Source organism: Palaemon carinicauda, chromosome 41 (assembly GCF_036898095.1).
Source record: "Palaemon carinicauda isolate YSFRI2023 chromosome 41, ASM3689809v2, whole genome shotgun sequence".
In the NCBI taxonomy this organism is placed as follows: Eukaryota; Metazoa; Arthropoda; class Malacostraca; order Decapoda; family Palaemonidae; genus Palaemon; species Palaemon carinicauda.
The window spans coordinates 2,346,888-2,368,935 of NC_090765.1; positions in this window are offsets into that span (position 1 = coordinate 2,346,888).

Below are 22,048 nucleotides of genomic sequence, written 5' to 3' on the forward strand. Positions count from 1 at the left end.
TAGAAGTTTCTCGTTGCTGACGTCTCATTATCAATCCTCGGTGCGGAGTTCCTCTCTCATTTCCACCTTTTGGTCGATGTCGCCCACTGACAATTGGTCAACGCAGACTTGTACTTGTCGTCACCTCTTCAACCCGCCCCCTCCAACCTTGTTCTCCACATCAACGCACCCACGGATGGCTAGCCCACCTCCTCACGTTGTACCTGGAGGTTTTCCGTCCAGAACTTCGCCAAACGCCCACGGCTCCTGCCAAATATGGTATTTATCACCATATTAAGACGACGGGACCCCCAGTTTTCGCCAAATTCAGACATCTAGCACCAGATCGACTGGCAGCCCCCAAACAGACGTTTGCCAAAATGGAAGAAAGGGGCCTTTGTCAAAAGACCTCCAGCCCATGGTCGTTACCCTTACACATCGTCCTGAAGAAAGACAGCTCCCTCAGTCTATGTGGGGATTACAGGTGCCTGAACATGCAAACAGAACCGGATCACTACACCCTCCCAAACATCGCCGACGTGATCTCCTACCTGCTCAAAGGGAAGGTTTTCTCAATGCTCGACCTCCTGAAGGGGTATTATCAGGTGCCTATGAACCCAGAAGACATCCCAAGACCGCCATCACCACTCCCTTCCTTAAATACACCTTCAATTACTCCTTTTTTGGCCTTCGTAATGCTGGGGCCACTTTTCAACATCTCGTGGATGGCATCTTTGGGGACCTCCCCTTCTGTGTATGTTACGTGGACGACATACTTGTGTTCTCTTCCTGAAAAGAGGAACACCTCCATCACCTGCGCATCCTGCTCGACCGCCTGTAACAAAACAGCCTTGTAGTCCAGTACAACAAGTGTACCTTTGGTACCAATGAAGTGTCGTTTTAGGGCACCTCATCACTCCTGAAGGAGTCCATCTCCTCCCTGTGAATATAGCAGCCGTTCAAAACTTTCCCACGCCCTCGGCCAACAAAGCACTGCAGGAATTCTTGGGCATGATCAACTATTATCACCGTTTTCTGCCAGCCATTGCTGCTACTCTTGCCTCCCTATACACCTCCCTCAAGGGCAAGCCAAAAGACCTGAAGTGGGGTCCTTTTTAAGAAGCGGCCTTCTGCAACGCAAAGAATGCCCTATCAACCGTTGCTGCTCTCACTTTTCCCGTCCCACATGCCCTTCTCCTTCTCTCCACCGATGATAGCAACGTCGCTATTGGTGCAGTACTCGAACAGGTGGTCAACAGCTCACCCCGCCCATTGGCCTTCTTCAGCAGAAAACTGTCCAAGGCAGAATCGGGTTATTCTACCTTCGATCGCAAATTGCTGGCGGTGCACTTGGCTGTCCGTCATTTTCGCCATTTCTTAGAAGGTACTCCCTTTGTCATTCGCACAGACCACATGCCTCTGGTGCACGCCTTCACTCGACAGTCTGACGCATGGTCCGCCAGACAACACTGACATCTCTCCGCCATGGCTGAATACAATTGCATCCTTCAGCACATCCCTGGGAAAGTGAATTCCGTTGCCGATGCCCTGTCAAGAAATACGTTGGTCGCCTTTCAACTGGGATTGGATTACAACACCTTCGCTGAAGCTCAACGACAGGATCCAGAGTATCAAGCATGTAGGACATCCTGCAATTCCCTCCATTGGGAAGACGTCCCCCTCGACGACTCCAACACCACCCTCCTCTGTCAGTAGTGGTAGACCGTGACCGTGGATTCCTGCTCCCATGCGCCGACAGGTGTTTGATTTCATTGATGGCCTTTCACATCTCTCACGCCGTTCTACTGCACAGCTGCTGAAGATGAAGTTCATTTGGCACGGCATTACTAAGGATGCTAACGATTGGGTCCACGCCTGTACTTCTTACCAAACTTCCAAAGTACATCGACACACGGATTCAAGAGCAGGTACCATTCCTCAACCTCAGTGTCATTTCGTCCACATTCACGTCGACGTTGTAGGCCCCCTACCCACATCACAGTGACATTGTTACCAGTTTACCGTCACTGACCGCTCCACTCATTGGCCTGAAGCTATTCCCATGGAAACTGCAACGACAGTCTCATGTACATCTGCCTTACTCTCAGGATGGATAGCAAGATTTGTCATCCCTGAGCATATTACTTCTGACAGGGGTACCATTTTCACCTCTCAATTGTGAACATCATTAGCGAATCTCCTGGGCATCACCCTACATCAGACAACTGCCTATAACCCCGCTGCCAATGGAATGGTTGAACGTTTTCATCGTAGCTTCAAAGCAGCTTTGATGTCCCACTGCAAGGACTCTAACTGGTTTACTCAGCTTCCCTGGGTCCTCCTGGGATTAAGGACCACTCCTAAAGATGCCCTGGATGTCTCGGCAGCTGAAATGATGTATGGCGACTCGTTGGCCATCCCTGCCGAATGTTTCCTTGTGCAACCTCCTCCGACGATCTCCAGCGCATACGTCACGTCGTGGGAAAATTTACTCCATGCCGCCAGACTCACAAGCCTCCAGCGAAGCATCAAATACCAACAGACTTGCACTCTGCAACGCATGTATTCCTACGCAACGACACTAGCAAGCCACTGCTAACGCCCCCTTACACGGGCCCTTTCCTTGTGATCCAACGCAATCCGAAAGCATTCCTACTAAATGTTCGTGGCAAAGAAGATTAGGCCTCCATTGATTGTCTAAAACCTGCTTATCTCCTGCCAGATGACCCACCTACAGTTTGCCTCTCTAAAGCAGGACGCCCTATTTAACATGTACAGTACGTCCTTTTTAGGGGGGGAGCACCGTGTGTCACACGAGCCTACATAGTAACGACATTTTTCTTTTTTGTATGTAGTATCCTTTGTATCTTCACTTTCCCCTCATACTGACAGCAGCTTGTTTTAGCGTGTGGGCATATTCTATTGTCAACTGTTAACAGAGCCGGTTGCCAGTTTGACAAGAAATAGCATGTCTGTATTTTGTGACCTTCTTACCTGGACCTTCTGTGTATATATACTCGAGGTGTCATAATAAAGTTACTCAGTTGCTTTCATCCCGCTTTTGAGTTACAGCCTACTCTTGGCTCGTCACACTACATAGAAAAGTGTACTCTCCACTATTTTTGAGCTCTACAGGGTCAAGTTTGTGGAGTAGATGATGAAATGGGCTCTTCATCTTCTTTTGGGGCTACTTGATTCCTTTCTGCTAATATAATCTTTGTGCAAAGCAGCTACTAACTCGAGCAATCATCACAGAAAGTAAAGTCGCCCAATCCCATTCTTGCTACTAGCATGCACACAAGTGTCTTGGGGGGTGGTATCAAATCAGCATTTTTCAGTCTTTACTAAGTAAGCAATTAATTTATTGGAATTGTAAGGTACTCCTGTTAGGTTCAATTCTTTTATTGTAGTAATAAATACTTTGCAGGGTATAATTTGAAACTAGAAACAAAATGGATCTATCTTCTTGAATGGTGCTTTTGGTGGTCTCTAAATCCAATTTTTCTTCAGTAAGGTACAATTGGATTCCAATTATAATTCACTTCTACCCTCTGAAATGGGAATTTCCCTCATTGCCCTTCGACAACAACGTAGCAGACATTGCTATAATTGTACTCGCCGCATACTGGTAACCTAATTGGAGAAACTGGGTTGTAAAATCTTTTGCATTTACACATTCTGTAACCTTTGTGGTGTGATTATTGTACAAACTTGTAACGCATTCAGAATTTGGCCCTTAACAAATGATTGTTCCAGTACACAAATATATTTGTTACCTACTCTATTACAGTCACCACTAAATATCACAAAAGCCCAACTAGCTCCATGATGGGCTATAATGGCCTCATTGTCAGGCAATTGAGCTTTTTTCATCAGTAATCTAGAGCTCTCACCCATAAGATTACACAAAGTATAAGGGTTTTTGTCTGAGCTCACAAGTAACCTCATATATACTGTATGTTAAGATAGACCCTCTCCTTCTCGCAGTCACTTTAGTCATTTTTCTGTATGAGGGGGGTGGGGGTCATGTTTACACCAATTCTACATGATTATGCAAATCAACATAAATGGACAATAAATGTTCAGGTTAAAGAAATATCATATCCTCACACTTTCTAATTCACTTATCAAGGTGGCTACCTTTGTTTCGAACATGAGTGAGGAGAAAAGACAGAAATTACTCGATTATTATCATAATCTCTTTCTCTGACTATGCCCATTATTAATAAGGCAGAATAACGCTGAATTGCATTAATTATTTTGTCTCTACATTTCACTTCAAAACCAGTCTTTTAACTTATTTCTCTATTGTTATGCCAATGATGGTGGACGGGAGCGCTGATACAACCTACACTGTAAAAAGTTCAAGGTACAGAAAGGGTATAACGATTGAGCTGGGGTTTATATACATGAAAAACACCCTAAGGCTCAAAAATACCCCTCTACTCCAGGAGGCAGGGTATTTTTTGTGAATAATATACCCTCTATTGTACTTTGTCTTAAAATGGGCTTGGTAAGTTTGTGTGATCATGTCATGAAATGAACTTTTACTCTGTATTAAATCACCATATTGTTACACTGATAGTGTAATGCACCAAAAAAGTTACTAACAACATATTGGTTTTGAGTTATGGATAGTTTTGAAGCAAGTTCCTACAAAATGCGGTACTTGGCAATTTGTATTGTTGCCGTCTCGAGATTCTTCGTGAGCCCGGGAATTTGGCGGGAAATTTCAGTGGCGTCTAGACTCTCGTCTGCTCTGCAGTAAAGATAAATTGCTCCAATTAGCGTCATCGGGATGATAATATCTACACTGCATTTTATCTGTTAACCAAGGTAAGAACACTAACTGTCCATCTATGCAAGCATAAACAGTGGCTACGAATAAAAATTGTCAGACATCATCATTAGTTTTGCATTCAGGCTGTGATAGTCTAAAAAATCATTATTACTAACACCGGGGAAAATAAGTAAGAAATTATCATTAGTACTTAATTATGAGAGAGAGAGAGAGAGAGAGAGAGAGAGAGAGAGAGAGAGAGAGAGAGAGAGAGAGAGAGAGAGAGAGAGAGAGAGAGAGAGCGTCAAGCTGTCTGGGAGGGAAAAAAACCATAAACAACGTATTCAGCTAAACGTTAATAGCATTACGAGTAGTCTGTAAGCAAACACTGACGCCAGTTTGACTAGAGGTAGCACAGTTTGGTATTTATGCATGATATTTTTTCCTTTCTTTTCTATATATATATATATATATATATATATATATATATATATATATATATATATATATATATATATATATATATATATATATATATATATATATATATATATATATATATATATTTATATATTTAGGCACACACACACTAACAAATATTTTCTTTTCACAGATTTCTGCGGACGGTTTGCTTTGCAGCTTCTGCCATCACTCTTTATATATTATATATATACTTTTGATTTTCAAGTGTAATGGAAATAATAAATTGATAAACCAAACTTTTAAAATCATTGACCTTATTACTTTATATACTTATAAGCTATAACTACACCTATATAATGGTGGAATAGATATTAATTATAAAATTATAATTAATATACACGGGTATTTATGTCGTATAGAATACGCTGTAAAAGGGTATTCTTTACCTACGATACACCCCTAAGTAAGGGTATCTCAAGTATATGTTATACCCTTGATATGGGTATATTGTAAAGGGTATATTATAGTTCTTATATACCCCGATAGGGTATGCTATTTTAACCACTAGAAATACCCTTTTTCTACCCCTTTTATACCCTTAATTTTTTAGAGTGTAGAGCTTATTTCTCACGGAACCTAATTTGGAAACTGAATGACTGAGGGAATCAAAATGATGTTCGGTTTCATAAAGAAAATGTTTTATGTGTATCAGCTGATATTTCTATTCGGAGCAATGCTTATTAGGGCCTCTCACAGCTAGGTGGATCCAACCCACCATCACCTTCTTCCTTCGTGGTACGAATGTTAATCCCAGAGACACCTGTCTTTCACGAACCAGGGAGAAACTATTTGAATACTTCCTTTATCATGCCATTTTCTTGACTGATCCACTCTCCCTACTTTCAAACTTTGTGGTCCCATAAGTCTAACAACATTCAGCTACTTTGAATAGTCTGCATTTTATACATCAGTAGATTTTGTCAATGTTCCAAAACAATTTTCGCAATATCAACATCTAAATCGTTTATAAGTCTTGAAGAAGAAGAAATGAGGTCATCAACAGAAAAGCAAAAATTCTTCTATTCTTCAACACCATGAATACCTTGAATGCTGGGATAAGGAGGTATATCTAATTATAAATTCTTGTATACAAGGGCCTCGGTCAGAGCATTGACAAGAGCTTTGTGGTGTTCTGATTCTGACCTACTGACAATGTTTTGAATCTCTACAGAGATAGTTTTTCCCCTCCTTGACCTGGTACATACCAAAATATGCAGGCTCCAGCTTGTGCTTCCTCGACTGCAATCTTTTTAAATAAACCTGGTCTCCCACAAACACAGATGGTTTTTATAAAAAAAATTGATCATCATATTCTTAATCTTTTTTCGTTAGCTCTAGCCGGAAACTTTCACCATGTGAAGTAATAAGTTACACAAATACACCCAATACAGCTCCTGGGCATTATTTGGTATTTATAACTGTGTTCAGCATTATGGGATCCTGTCCATGTACTGTATAGAAGGGAACTGTTATGTATTTTCTACTGTAAAACTATATGCGCTACGGGTATTAAGGGTAATGCTGTACAGTATTGCATTGATAGAACATGTTACAACATAGCTTATAGTGTAGTAGCATATATTATGAAGGATTTAATCATTTGTTAGTTATCTGAAATTTAGGATTTGATTCTTCTTACTTTTGTAATGCAGTAGGATTCAATCTTTATTAGAGTGATGCTCATTTGTTATTTTTGTATCGTTGTGCACGAGTTTTGTTTACATATTCACACTGGACACTCACAAGTTATTAGAGAAGATCAGAGATGTAAGCCTGAGAAAAATTAAGCGTATTTCTCATCTAACTACTGTATTCCAGGTATGTTTGAGGGCAGTAATCAAGCACTAACTCCTTTTGGTAACAAATGCAACTTATTATGAGCACTGTTCAAAGCCAGCACAGCAGTGGGAAGCATCACACACCAATAAATTGCTTTATCAAATTAAGGAGGGACAACGCGTGTACAAGATTCACATCTCTTTGCCATTCCCATGCCCAAGCCTTACTTCAGCCGCATTCCATCTGCACAAATCTACTAATTACACCTGCATTATCAAGGCATTCATTCTAGACATTCATTTGTGCCTAATATTACTCATATTCTTTCTCTCTCGCTCTCTCTCTCTCTCTCTCTCTCTCTCTCTCTCTCTCTCTCTCTCTCTCTCTCTCTCACCAAACTATAGACCATCTCTCTCAGGTACATCCCTCGTTTCCTACTTGTTTGACACGAGGACTTTCTCATTCTCCATTTGACTCTATCCCAGGGCTAACTTGCTTTTTAGCTTAATCTATTCGTCATTCCTCTTTGTTGCATTGTCTACTTTATCAACTCTCCCAGCTATGCGCTTAAATCCTCACCATCCTTGTGAGCTAAGGATGGGGGGTTAGGGGAAGCCTATAGGTCTATTTTCTGAGTCATTGATGGCTCCTTGCTATAGCCTGGCCCTCCTTGAGCCTAGCTTGGGTGGAGAGGGGGCTTGGGCGCTGATCATATGTATACATGGTCAGTATCTAGGGCATTGTCCTGCTTGGTAGGGCAATGTCACTGTCCCTTGCCTCTGCAATTCATGAGTGGCCTTAAAACCTTTGAAAAATATGCATGCAATTCTTCACTAGTTAAAACTGTTTTTGAATGACTAAAGACATTCTTTTTCCCTGGTCATCAAATGAGCCACAAATAAAATTAATTATTGAACTCAGCATACGGAGTAAATATCCACGAGAAATTCATTTTATAAGTGTTTCTGCCCGAGCCACGATTAACCCTTATGCCTCTGAGTTGAAGCAATTCCAACAGTAAACTCTTCCATTGTCCTATTCCTTTTAAATTTAGATTTATGTACTTGAATTTGAAATCAAAGTATCTCGACCATGATAGCTCATTGCTGAGCCTATAACACACGCATTCATCATTATCATTTGTCATTAACAAACTGACTTTTCTGGATTAAATTCTCAAGCCAGAAATGGAATTCAATATCAAATTAAAGATTTGAATAGATTCAAATCTTAGTCCCGGTTGGATTCGATATTGAATTCTATTTTTTCTTTTATAAATGAGTACAAGAAATTCACGTGCGTTAGTGATAAATCTCTCTCTCTCTCTCTCTCTCTCTCTCTCTCTCTCTCTCTCTCTCTCTCTCTCTCTCTCTCTCTCTCTCTCTGTATATATATATATATATATATATATATATATATATATATATATATATATATATATATATATATATATATGTGTGTGTGTGTGTGTGTGTGTGTGTGTGTGTGTGTGTTGAATGTCATATAACTAAGGGAATCTCCTATTCAGGGTATGGTGGCATTATGGCTCATAGCTTCTGCATGGTACATCCTCGTGAGGGGAAAGAACACGTGCATAAAGCTAATATAGGGACCACTATTGATAGAAAACATCGGAGATTCCTTTTAGGATTGTGCCTTGTAGTAGAAAGTTAGGTTTAGTGTAGTTCACAGCATTCACTAAGACCAGCGTGAGTCTTGTGGCAAAGATTGCCAAGAATGATAGACCTGTCTCACTATTCTCATTTGGATTCCAAACAAAATGGAACAGTATAGAGGTAATCCTAACACCGAGAAATGTAAATTAGTATCTTGGATTCACAAGAGTTATGCAAAACTAATCCTATATTCAGTAGTTAAAATGACTTAAACCTTTAGTAGAAACTGGTAATAAAGGTATTTCACCGTCGTTCTATGTCCTTTAACTTTGGCCTTCAAATGTCTTCACTTAACGACACAACTCGTCAAAAACTATGTGACATATTGTATTGGGAAATATCAGCTCGTCTCAATGATTATGATATTTGTTAGTAGCCAATTGGTGAGATTGTGTGGAAAAGGGGGAAAGGAAATATTCTCAACATGAGAGACATAAGTACAGAAACATTTGCCAATAATATTAGAAACAATGAACAGTAAAGTTGATGTCATGACTGAAGTATCTAACGTTCATAACAGCAGATATTTTTGTTTGAAGAGGACTTTTGCAGTTCCAGATTAATTCAACAATATTTGCAAAATTGCGACGAGCGATAACGGACACCAGCAACTAAATAGCTTACTTTAAGCTTACCCCATTTCACATCAGTTACGCCGAATCAAATTTTTATTCTAAGCAAGTGAGAGCCTTGAAAATATTTTTTTTATATATGGATATGCTATTAGAATTAGATGTTGACGAATTGTTAATTTTTGATAAACTAATGTAAAATATTCTATTGTTAATCTCTCTCATTTCATGCTCGTTAGATTGCAATTAAAAATGTAGGCTTAAACATTATATACATTTTGGTAAAATAATAATGCTGTTGAATAGATATATTGACACTTTGATTTGGTTCTTCATAGAAACGGTTAAGTATTTTACACAAATCTTGCTGAATGCTTGCAACTTTATTTATGAAATAAGCCCTGAATACGCCAGAATGTACTTACGTTTTCCAAAATGTTACCGAGCAAGACAAAGCATGTGTCACGAAATAATGCAAAAGACACTTTCTTAATGTCCATTCCATGAGAAATTTGAAAGTTTATTTGATGAGGAGTTTGCAATGTCATGAACGTTATCCGGATATACTAGATTCTCTTCAAAATTTTGTTTATCTTTATAAAGTAAATATATCTTTATCTTGATCAACGTTTCAAAGTCTTGCTCAAATATATTTCTTTTTATTAGTATGCAGTCTTAAACTAATTATTCTGTTGATCTTCCCGACCACTGGAGACAGTATTAAAAAGATGTTATAACTAACGAGTTAATTTTCAGTTTCAAAGTTTAAAAGCTTTTGTATTATCCTTATCGTGTCTGATCTTTTACAAGACCAAGGAAACGATTTGCGTAAGATCATTGGATTTTTTATTATCATTGCGAATGGTACGTCATCGACAGATATTAGTGGAATTGGTATTTTCGTTTAATTACCATCATTATTGCTTATAAAAGAAAAGATATTATATATGGAAAATGGACTTTACTTACGTATTACTTTGGAAAAAATAAATTGAGGAAATTGCAAAAGCAAGTCATATTCAAACCATACTTAACTTGGTTATTATTGGTTTGGTTTTTGCTTTTGAAGGCAGAAGTGTGCTGGAAAAAAAAGTGGAAGGCCGACTGGTTTAAGCAAGGATTAAAATATATATAGAATTACTAATTTTTGGATATTTTCACCTACGACCGATATGTTTCACCCATGTATTTCCTGAGGCTCTTTGAATATATTGATGTTTCTTGCTGTCAAAGGTGCTAACATTCTCATCCCTTACTTTCTTTCTGTCTCTACATCATGACTTGTTGTTCGTGCCATTTAGACCATATTGGTATTATTTTAGAAAAATGTGCGTATAGTTGTACAGTAAAAGGGAAATCCATTACCCCGATGACACAAACCTTGATAGAGCACACCCCCAGCAGAGGGTTTGATCGATCTCAAAGGGATGAGCCATTGTCCATGTTGCGTACTGATGTCATTTGGCATATAAAATTTTCATCAGCCATCTGCCTTATCTATCTAATTAGTACCTTTTGCCGAGAATATTAATTCCCAATCCTTTGTTGGTACAATAACCCTAGATCGATCCTAACATGGTTTTCTTGCCTGCCAGGTCGTTCTTTGCACGAAATAAATATCACTAATCATTTCACTCCCCACCCCCTCTTTCGAGGGAGTAAGAGGGATCCCCTGTCTACTAACACAACACATATGAGTGAATCCCCTTAATGATATCAACTCATACCGCGCGCGTCATTACTTTCATACAATTACTGCGAGGAATGACTGAGATGGGAATAGACCGGGTGAATGGCGTGAGAGGGAAAGACAAGAATGAGAGAGAATTTTGATGGAAGCATTAGGTCTCGAGGGATGTAAGTATGGGTTGGGAGATTGAAGCCAAAAAAGAGAATTGACGGACACCGGGAGGTAGATCAAGGAGACTAAATGAAAGTAGGATGAAGACGCAAGATTGAAAAGGTGATGTTGAATAGCGTTTCATGATGCATCGAAGCTTTTGTTAAAGATAATAACGTTGGGATAGAACGTAGAAAAGCCATGTTGGTGTTTTCGGAACATATGGGTCCTAATTAGAGGGTTTTTGAAGAAAAGTCATCTAAGGTATAGATATATGATGGAAAATAGTACAAAAGAATCATGTCAAAGATATCCTGTGCAATGGTAAAAATCCATATAAACAAACAGATAATCTCCGTTTTCACAAGGGACCGATTAATCTTCAATTCTGTGCATTATGCCATTCGCCGCCTTATCGTTTCTGCTACATAAAACACCTTTTATTATATCACATTTTTTTCTTTCAATTTTTATAGTCATCCGGACATCCTTTTACTTCAATGCTTTATCATGAGTCGTAGCATGTTCATATCCCCTTTTCCTAGTATACTTTCCCCTATCGTAATGTTTCCCCTTGTTAACCCCTTAATCTGCAGCCATTTGTTGTTGAAAAGGGGTCTACAAACCATTTGCCTTAATGCGGTGATAGCATAACAAATATCCTGGTTTGGGACTGGTTAGTTGAAATAAGAAATTACTCAAGTCAAAGAAAATCAATATTATTTGAATCATTTAGGTTCACTTTTCTTTATATGAAACAGCGCAACTCTCAGTTACTGGACTATTACTAATGCTAAATAGGAAAAAATATATAAATATATCGATATGATCAGTATTCATGCTTGGATGGAATATCGAAGGTAAAGAGAAGCATTCTATTGTATAATGGGGTTGTCTGACTTACTTACACGTTTATTTATATCGATACGCTATTGAAAAATGGGAAATTCTTATCTTGAATTATGAAGAGATTTGCTTTGTAGAGGTAAAATTGATTACTTGCCTTTATAATGTTCATTTTTTTTATTTCTGTCTTTTTCGTCTCCATGTTTGCAATTAATTATAAAATAATATGAACACAATTCTAATGCATAAGCTCATCGATGTGTGATAAAGAAAACGTAAGCTATCCTGAACGAACCAATTAATCTCAGAATTTCCTTAGTCTCCTTTGGAAAGCAGTCACTGGAAATACAAACTGTGAGGCAAACTGTTCCTTATGTAGCGATATGATTCACCTACAATTGATAACTTCAAATCTTGCTATGGAGGATATAAGAGAAAGTTGTGCATTTAACTCCACACCAATAGTCCAAAGAAGTTATAGATGAGGATTCCCTTTTGATCATATAATCCAAGATAAATCTAGCAAAGTTAGCTAAGCATATTAAATCGATCATTGTAACTCTTTCCATTAAAAAAAATCGTTGAGCCTGAAGAACTAGATCAATTACAAAAAATTGCAATAAAGATTTTACAGTTGTGTGCTGGAGATTATATTTAGCACAAGAGCTTATGTTCGTCTTTTTTTCATATTCTTGGTCTTCAATTATTCAATTGGATTGATCAAAATGCCTGAAATTACATATAAAAATCAGACTATATATCAATTTAGTGAGATAAGTGTTACCATATGGACATGAGTCATGGTATAACAATGAAACCATCTCCAATAGATTTAGTATATTTGAAAACGAATCCCTCAGAGGGATATTGGGAGTTAAATGGTAGGACAGGATTAGAAATGAAACTATAAAAGAGATTACTCGGGTGCCATATTTGGATGAGATCATGATGAGGGGTAGATGGAGATGGTTTGCGACTGCTCTTCGCAGTCCCCAAGAGAGATTAGTTCGCCAAACGTTCCGCTGGTCTACACAAGGGGCTCGAAGACTTCGAAGGCCCAGGCCTACATGGCTGAGGGCTATGAACCACGAAATAGGAGGTGAAAAAGGGAGAAGTAGTGAATTAATAGCTCAAGATAGAGACGACTGGCAAAATCTATAACTGAGGCCCTTAGCGTCAATAGGCGTAGGAGGAGATGATGATGATATCCCATAAACGGTGAATATATATGAACATCAGTCATGTGTGCCTAGACCCACCTTTTCAATTAACATGTTTTTTTGTTTTTTTTTCCATTTTTTTATGGGGTAAGCACGGTTGCCTTCTTCTGAAGGACTTTTGCCTTGGCTTTGTGGTAGACCGTGGTCTGATCAGCTGCCCTGCCTAACATTGCTTAAACCCCGGTAGCTTATAGTCCAGGTTAGGGATCATGTGACCTTGTTTCATTACATATACAATGTTTTTTTTGTAGTTTCTATGCAATCTTGACTTGCTCATTCAGAATCTAATGAGTGCCACCTTGAAAATATTGAGGGTTTTTAGAAAAAATAGAAAATTCAAGATGGCCGCCAGAAATGATTAAATAGTCGTTTTTATTTTTTCTTCTGCACAGCAACACAATATTATTGAAAAATTAAAGTGTTTTGATAAAAGATCATGTTAATAGTGTATGCTTATTTTTGGGTTCCAATCTAGGCAAAACTTTGCAGAAATATAATATCCAAAATGTCCGACAAAGAAGTACAAATTATAGTTTTTACGTTGTTCTGTCTGCAAACTCAACATTAGTTATACAAAGGATTTTGGTTTGATAAAAAGTATGTCAATAATAGTTTGAAGTTCTTTTATACTTGCAAAGAATAGTTAAAAATGAAATCCAAGATGACTGCCATAAATACTTAAGATATTGTTGTATGTTGTATATTATATAATGTTGTATGTTTTCTTCTGTACATCAAGTAAAAATAATTCATACATTAAACTGAGTCTAGGATGGCTAAAAGAACCTTGACAGAACCTTCAATACTGTTTATTCATCATCAGTGTCTACATCATCTTCACTGTGTTCATCTTCTTCAATTCTCACAGAATTCTCACAGGATTGTTCACCCCCGCCATTTACAGAATTCAGTGCATGCTATGCTGAACTTATTGCAGTTGCAAAGTGCTGACTTGCAGGCAGTCTTGCAACCACAGCTGATGAGATTCATTATCTGGTCAGGGACAACTGCCTGGTCTTCACTCACGCAAACAGGCATGAGCACAGATGACTTTTTCTTCCAGCCAAACTCTTGTGGGTCCATGTTTGAAGGTGTTGAGAAGCCTTCAGCCTTCCATGGGATTGTTTGATAGTGGGCACGTTCACAATGGGGCCTAAATGAAGCTGCACGCATCAAATTCGATGATTCTCCGAACTTCTGCCCATACAGTGTAGCTACAAATTTCAAACATGACTCGGTGAATTCATCAAGAGATAAATATGTATTGCCCAACATGAGAGAGTCAGCAAATGTTTCCAGTTTTTTCTAGACTATTGTCTTCCCTAATGCCAGAAAAAGCTGAGACTGAATCACATCCAGTCAGTGCATGGGCTCCAAGAAGGTTGGGCATGATCTTGGTATGTTTTTTTACTTCATTGATGTCAATGAGGACACAATTTCTTGAACATGACTCCATGATAAGTTCAGTTGTTTCTGGCATGTTGCTGGTACGTGCATGAAGATGATTGGCAAGAATAACAAGAACATATGCGTCATCAGAAACCACCTTGATCAGTGAGTGTCCTGCGACAGCTTCTTTAATCATGTGGGATGCCATCAGAACACCAGCTTCCTCATGTGTCACGGCTATTTCCATAACACCAGTGCCAACATCTACTGGATGGTCACCAGGACCTGTCACGACAACTCTCTTGCCTTCAGGAACTTCCTTTGACAGTAGTTCATCTACAATCAACTTAATGATCTGTTCCTTGTTTGCAGTGACGTTTGATATGAGATTCTGCTTAGGGAGAGGACAATCACCTGTAACTCTGAATACACGACTGACGCCCTTTGCACGTGTTGAACGATAGCTAGATTTTATACCATTTTCATAGTATCTGTCAAATACAACATGTAATACTTCTGCAGTGCTCACATGACGCCAAATGCTAGCTATCGCAGTATTGACAAATGCAGACACCCTTGACGGTGAAGAAGGCTATGGAACTGTCCATAGAATGGCATATGCATCCAGAATGACAACTTGTGAGACTTGCCTATTCCTTTGACCACATTCTACTTTTATCTTTGATTTTAACACTGACTTGGAAGTTGATCTCATCTCACCATTCTTGTCAAACAAAGCAGATGGATACGAAGCCAGTTCATAGAAGAGGAGGGTTCTAGTAGAAATAGTCTCCCTTGATGATGCCATAATGCCAGCCACTCGGGCATATATCAATTCAGTATTCGCATTCTCAGCTGCTAAATCATGAACTTTTTTCTTTGTCACCACTGTCATTGGATGAATTTTCATGCTTAGTTTTTCATGGAAACCCTTTGCCATTGTCCCTCATACTCCAACCACTGTTCAGTGTCAATTTTGACAGCTTCATCCACATTAACTATTTTGTCATGCCAGAAAAGATATTAACATGGCCTCTAGCTAGGTGCGGTTCATGGTCAAATAGATCAATGCAGGTTGACAGTGCATCACAAATGTTTTGTCTGTCAGCAGCTTCTGCTTTGATCCTTGTGTAACTTTCTTCTTTGTGGCAAGTGACCACTTTCTGAACATATCAATACATACATAAGGGTCGTATACTCACATTTAGAAGTTAACATCACACAATTTTTATGGGTAAGATATAAATTGAAAGCCAAGATTTAACAAAACTTACCTAATATAGATAGCAAAATATAATTGTCATGTCAGTTTGAAAACATAAAAGACAACATTCCTAAATCACTTGCTACCTACATGTATATAGATACAGATACACAATGCAAATTATGTGCGCTGATAATACGTGATCTTAACACTGAAAATAATGTAATTAGTCTTACCTTAAAAATCTCTCTTTTTTTTTCAGTTGTTTTTCAAGAACAGTGATACTGCATGTTCCATCGGATTATCTCTTGGAGATATAGTTGGTTAGTAATATGACACTGTACTCTTGTACACAGCAACACAGTGGATAATCTGCTTTGTTTTGGTGTATCAGTTACCCAGTGCCCGGAATACACTAAAACAATAATGTCCCTGTATCCTGCTGATCTCCTTTTATCACAGTGCTCTAACACTTGCCTCTATACTAGTTACCTATCTATAGTACCAACACACCTCTACAATGAAAATAACCAATTAACACATTACTATTAACAAATAATTAATTCTTTTTAAATAATAAAAGTTAAGGTATCCACATAAATATATCAAATAAGAAAAACCGCTATACAGTTAATAATCCAATCCTTCGGCGGCCATTTTGGATGTTGATAAGTACTAATTAACTATAATTAATTAATTTGTGTTTAATTAGCAACCTTAATTTTTATTTTTAGAGACCGTGATACATTTTGTGTCATATTTTTGTATGTTTAATGTGGTGTATGATACAATACAATAAAAAACTTATTATTATTGAAATTTATGGCGGCCATCTTGGAATTTTTCGTCTGCTTAAAAACCCTCAAGGTTTCAAAACTGGCACTCGATGGATTTGGAATCTGCATCTAAATATTGACCAGGAACAACAAAAAAACATTGTATATGTCAATAAACAAGGTTGCACCACACTTATCATTAGCCCTAGCTTGGACTATTATGTTCATTTGCTGTACAAGTCACCAGTGTCCTTCCTCCCATCAGCAAGGAGTCTTGGTGCGAGACCCACTGATTGATATTTCATACTCTGGTTGTCAGAGAAATATTAACCAAAAGTTAAGGCTGGGAAATTCAAATGAAGATTCAGGAATGCATCACAGTAAAGTTTTGAAATCAACTATTTTCGTTACAGTATTGATAATATGTAAGAGAACAGAATTTCGCTCTTGGTTCGCTCAAAATATGGACAATTATAGAGTGATAACGATACTAGAAATAATAATCGTGATATCGATTTGGGAAAGTTAGAGTAAACGAAAATACAATGCAACAAACGGAGGAAGGCAATGAAGGCAAACCAAAAGAAAGTAATATTGGGGCAGGAACAAGAAAAGCCCGCAAGAATGTTGTAGGGAATGTATATATAAACAACATAGGGTACTTTCTTCCCTTTAAGTGGGAAGCGGGTTATTTCCCTCATTTCCCCAGCAGCTCCTTCAAATCCCGACGATCCAAATTCTCCGGTGGGGCGTTGATCCGGCCTTTAGACCAGACAAGGAAAACTGGATTATAGACAAACCTGAGCGATTATTATACCTCGCCAGGAAGCTTCTCTCAACAGCCCCCCCCCCCCCCCCTTTCCCACATTCCCCCGCTAGCAACTCCCTCACCTCAACCCCCCCCCCCCCCCCCCTTTCCCCAACCCAACCCAAGTGTCACCATGCTCCTGCCCTCCTTCCCTATCCTACCAATCTTTTCTTCTTTTTTGTCCTTTGTCCAACTTCTGCCCCGCCTCTCTCTCTCTCTCTCTCTCTCTCTCTCTCTCTCTCTCTCTCTCTCTCTCTCTGGTCTGACACTATTAGTCCTCTTGGACATGTCTTGTTAACTTCGTGACATCTCTCTAATGTTTTTGCGTTGTTTTAGTTTTATTTTATTCAAGAATAACGGAACCCAAACTAACTTTTATTTTCCACTTATGGAAACCTAATTGTTAGTTTGAACGTAAGAATTCGGGTTTGAATATAAACCAGATTTATCGGGAGTATGTAGACATGAAACGTTTTGAATTTCAAATATTTTTTTTTTTATTATTATTATTATTGAATTGATAATATACACAAACGTGGTATTTTTCATATAGAATTTAACAGCACGGTCAATTAAGAAGTTTCACTAAATGCCAACCTAAGTGCACTTAATATAATTGTTGAATGATATTGAACTCTAGTGTATAAATAAATCGTCATATTGATTTACAAACTTAGATTAATATTTCATTTTCTTTGTTTTTACTGGCATCCGAAAAAGGGTAGATCTCAAGGTGTTGGAGGGATTAGAAAAAAAGTGGATTCCCGACCTTGAAAGATGAATTTATTCGCTTTTGAGCATATGCGCGCACCTTTGGCGATACTGTTCCTCCCTTTCCTTTACTTCACCGAGTTCTATTTTTCTGGCTTTCACTTCATTTGTAGAATTCTATCACGAATTTCTCATTAGTTTATACAATGGCCCTACTATTCATATTTGGAAGATGCGGAAATTTCGCCACATTTCTTTGAATAGTAATAATGTTTGTTAAAATGTATAGGTGATTATTATTTGAAGAGAAATAATAGTGATATTGTTTTAGAATAGGTCATTTAAGTTTTATCATTTTTATCATTATGCCAGGTTATAGATCATATAAAATAATCGTTTATTATGCAAAATGTTCTACCCTATACAAACGCAATTTCTCAACACCTTTCTCTCACAAATCCGTGTGATTTTCCTCTGCAAAGATTCCTTTGAAAATTAAACTTGCGTGATTGAATAGAATAACTGAATTCACCCTAAAACCATGGAGGGAAACGTATTCTCTCTACACCGAGTAAAACACTTTCGCACCATTTCAATCACGATAAAATCTTTCCCATATCAACTAGTCTCTCTCTCCCTCTACGAAAAATAGAAAAGACAAAATTGAAAGGTCACTCGGGGACCTAACAAAGCCAAGAGAGGCCACCACATCATGGCTGGCCATAAAAAGAGAAAATAGTCTGGCATCAGAAAGTGACTAATGCATCGTTAATTGCCTTAGTGGTGGATGCATGGCACCTCACCTTGCTCAATCCTACAAGCTCACACGTACCCTCTCCACACGTTAGGCACAGAGAATCTCTCTCTCTCTCTCTCTCTCTCTCTCTCTCTCTCTCTCTCTCTCTCTCTCTCTCTCACACACACACAAGGATATACGCGTTCACACACACACATACACCAATGGCCAACGACAGAGTCAAACTTGGTCTGATTGCACCGTCCACTAATTTACATACAGAGAGCTTCAGTTCTGAAAGTTAAATGGGCAGGCCGCGGATTCCAGGCCAGATTTCAGAACAATACACTTGAAATATTGCTGCATGCACTGTTGCAAAGGCCCTTTTAAAATATAGTTTTATGTGTTTTTCTATTGTTTCTTTTCCTCTCCCGTCCAGCAAGGTGAATTACAAAGCAATCGTTCTGATGGGTAAGCTCATTTTTCCATTTGGGTCTTGGGGATATAGAAACATTTCGATGGGAACCTTGAAAAACGGGTGAAAATCGTAAATTTTCACTACACACACCGTCAAAAAATGTATGCATTTTTATTATCCCACTATTTTTTCATCCAAAGTGCATTTTACGGGAACGATATTTCCATGGCAACGAGTTTAGCCTCGGCTCTATTTCACAACAATAAAAGGGAGATGAATTTGTTCCGAAATATATTTAGAAGAGGTAATGTCAATGCCATTCACACCAGCTCTTTGAGCGACGATAATATAAGAACTTTCTTATTGTTTTATATATAATGTACACAAAAATCAATTGATAAATACAGCTTTGAAAATTGAATTATTGATAGTGTTTGTAATCACATTGAATACGGTTTTAGATTTGTGAGTTGGAAAATGTTTATGTTAAAGCTGCATTAAACTAACCATTAGTGTAGAAGCTGAGGAGTTAGAGCTAACAAGGTACAAATTATATTGATAACTGCCTGAGAGAAGTGAAAATAATCATAACTTATATCGATACGCGATATCCATCAAATTAATCGGGATATAGAGAAACTTCTAGAATGTTTGTTTGTGGTCTTTAATGTTTTTTTTTTTTTTTTTTTTTTTTTTTTTTTACATCAATAAAATAGTACCAAAAATGGGTATTTCGAAAAAATGTTTCCAAATGACAAAGGCGAAGGAAGTAAAATTGGTGTTGAGGTGTTTCTTCCCTGAAAACCATTTGAATTCGGAAAAAATACAACTATTGTCGCAATTTTGTTTTCTTATTTAACTTACAAGAGAAAATTTAAAATCGCCTGGGTTAAAGAGGATCCATTGATTTTCACGCATAAAATGGGTGGGTTTCACAGAAAAGGTGAGATTCAGAATGTTGAAAAAGGTCAAATATTCGGAATATGGAAAAAAAAACGATAATAAGTCGGGGGCAAGAATATCATTAGTTGTACCGGGAAAGTTTTGCGAAATGGCACTGTTCCTGATTACATCTTCAGTAACCTCTCTTTGGGCAATTAGGGATATATTCAACGGTAATATCTGGGTGATAGCCTATTATTATTATTATTATTATTATTATTATTATTATTATTATTATTATTATTATTATTATTATTATTATTATTATTTGCAGAGCTACAACCCTAGTTGGAAAAGCTGGATGCTATAAACCCAGGGCCTCCAACAGGGAAAATAGCCCAGAGGTAAGGAAACAAGGAAAAATAAAGTATTTTAATAGGAGTAACAACTTGAAAATAAATATCTCCTATATAACCATAAAAACGTTATCAAAACAAGAGGAAGAGAAATAAGATAGCATAGGGAGACCGATTGTACCCTTAAGCAAGAGAAATTTACCCAAAGACAGTGGAAGATCATGGTATAGAGGCTATGGCACTACCCAAGATTAGAGAAAATGGTTTGATTTTTCTAGTGTCCTTCTCCTAGAAGAGCTGCTTACCATAACTAAAGAGTCTCTTCTACCCTTAACAAGAGGAAAGTAGCCACTGAACAATTACAGTGCAGTAACCCCTTGAGCGAAGAAGAATTGTTTGGTGATCTTAGTGTTGCCATATGTAAGAGGACAGAGGAAGTAGGCTTTAACTTTTCGCAATGCAACTCGACTTTGTTACAAAATATACTTTAGTCTATTTAGGAATTGTCATGACCTCCCTTCCTACGATTAAACACCTAATTTTTTAGGAGGTTCTTATATCATAACTAGTCTTAGTGGAATTGTCATTGCGGGAGTTCAGCGGAACAAACCATGCTTATTTCTTCATAGAATCACTAAAGCGTAACCAGCCTTGTTAAATTTTTCAGTTGGGATAATGTAATGTAAAATAAGCATAAAAAAACCATTACTTCTGCGGTTAGTAAAACTCACTAGGATTGCTTATATATTTAAACATATTCTTCAGGTAAAAAATGACCTGAAGATTCCAGAATCTAATTAAAATTTAAATTTATTCAACAAAAATGTAACATGTTCAGAAAATTTCCTGCAAGAATCAGCAATAGAATTTATCACTATCAAAAGGCACTAGTTGATCCAGCTGGTGGGGATAGGTAGCGGGGGCTAACGATCAACCCTTTTCTTAAGAAAATAAGTTTAACTGCTGAACTTGGGGTTTTAAAAAATGTTTGACTTAAATTTGGGGTTTTCAAAAAAAAAAACATATATATATATTTGACTGCTAAACTCGGCATATTTATTTTGTTATTTATCTTTATTTTCATGATTGATTATTTACTAAGTTATTTTGCTTTTTATAGATTTTCCTACGTTGGTCCTTTTGCTCAAAAATCAAAAACTAGTTATAATTCAATATTTGAACGTAAATCGATGATATTCACAAGCATTAGTGTCAAACCCATTTTAGTTACAAATATGTAGAGTAGGGTCAGTGTGAAGTATTATCCCCTTCAATGGACATCTCGGTAAAGTTTATTTTCTTATTGTATTGACTCATACATAGCTGTTTAAAAAAAAAATCCCCTTATGACTTTATTCTCGACTCATTGTTAATTTGAAATCACAAACTATTTGGGGCTCAATGCATGAGAGTCACTTGTTTAGGGATAAAATCATAAATAACACTTTGTTGAAAATTTCTGGATCATTTATGATGCTCAATAGACAAGGGTAAATGCAACAGCGTGGGAGTTAGCTCAGTTCTCCCGAGTTATTTCATAGGCAGAGTCAATTCAATATATATATATATATATATATATATATATATATATAT